Source organism: Ursus maritimus, unplaced genomic scaffold (assembly GCF_017311325.1).
Source record: "Ursus maritimus isolate PB19 unplaced genomic scaffold, ASM1731132v1 scaffold_4, whole genome shotgun sequence".
Classification (NCBI taxonomy): Eukaryota; Metazoa; Chordata; class Mammalia; order Carnivora; family Ursidae; genus Ursus; species Ursus maritimus.
Window position 1 is genome coordinate 16799910 of NW_024426552.1, and position 1302 is coordinate 16801211.

The 1302-nt window shown below is 40.7% G+C and overlaps 1 non-coding gene across 1 annotated transcript; it reads left to right on the forward strand.

Annotated features, from left to right (window-relative positions):
* Positions 1 to 827: 827 nt before the first annotated feature.
* LOC121100569 lies at positions 828 to 1040 on the forward strand. The gene has a single exon (XR_005832321.1). It is a non-coding gene; the product is annotated as a small nucleolar RNA U3 (small nucleolar RNA).
* The last annotated feature ends 262 nt before the right edge of the window (positions 1041 to 1302 follow it).

The following is a 1302-nucleotide window of genomic DNA, read 5'->3' on the forward strand; positions in this document are numbered from 1 at the left end:
CCTCACGCACCCTTGAGCAGTGTGCACAGCCTTCCCTGTATGGAAAGTGTTGTCACTTCCGAGTATATTCCACTATGGAATGAAAGATAGAACTTGGGTCATTGATGGAGCTGAATGATAGATATAATTAAGATGTATCAAATGTGTCTGATGCAGAAAGATACCCAAAGATGGCTTGTTAACAGAAGGGAGAATGGTACTTCCTTCCTACCAGATTCTGATGAAAAATGTAAGATGTGCAGTATTTGGGGAGCATTTGTTATGAGCTAATTGGAGCATGTTGAGTGGAAATGAATAGTGAATAACTCAAAGGGATTTATAGTCACAGCTTGGAGCCTCACTGCAAATACTGACGTTCAGCAACACCAGTCCCAAGGGAAATGGGAGCAGGAGGAATAGAAGTCGTCAGTGTGATGAAATGAAATAGTTGCAACTGCAGATGGATTATTAACTAATATTGACTCTTGCTCTGAAAGCTGTCAGAGCTTTGCTATGCAGCACTGAAACAGCTGGGAATGTTCTGTCATGAAGCCACTAAAGAAGCATTCTAGTTGGGTTGAAATACAAAAGCTAGATACTGGCTAAGGACATAAGAGTCCTAAGTTTGCTTTTGGGTCAGACAAAATATACACCACTTTTTTAGTCTATTGTAAGATATTTGCTTCTTTGATTCATCAAACATTTATTAAACATTTACAAAGTGATAGGCACGATAGCTTCTCAGCCGTTGACAAGTAACACACCAATCCTGCTGTTGTGAAAATTGCAATCTAGAAAACACTGAACTGATCATTTAACATTTTCTATAAAAAATGGCAAAAAAAAAAAAGACTATACTTTTAGGGATCACTTCTATAGTTTGTCACTAGAGAAGTTTCTCTCAACATAGAATCCCGGAAGCCATGAGGAGGAAGTACAATGTCCTTTTCTGAGCATGAAGCTGGCTCTGGGTGTTGCTTCTGCAGCTGCCCTTTGCCAGTGATGATCTTTCTTCCCTCTATTGGAAGAACAAGAAGGAAGGTAAACCATCTCGGCAGGGGGGCGGGGGAGGTTAGGATAAGATATTTTTACAGGATAACTGCTGCAAAAAAAGATGTAACGATTTAGGGGCTCACTTAATGTAAGTTTATGCCTCGTTCATATTTCAATCTCATTTGGGTTAAGTCGTTTGGGTTAAGGGACTTGTCGTTTGGGTTAAGGGACTTGTCGTTTGGGTTAAGGGACTTGTTTTCATCCATGGTCACATTCTTGCCCTGGACTCCTTTTGTTCTGCTGTTCCACCATCCCATAGGGCCTCACGGT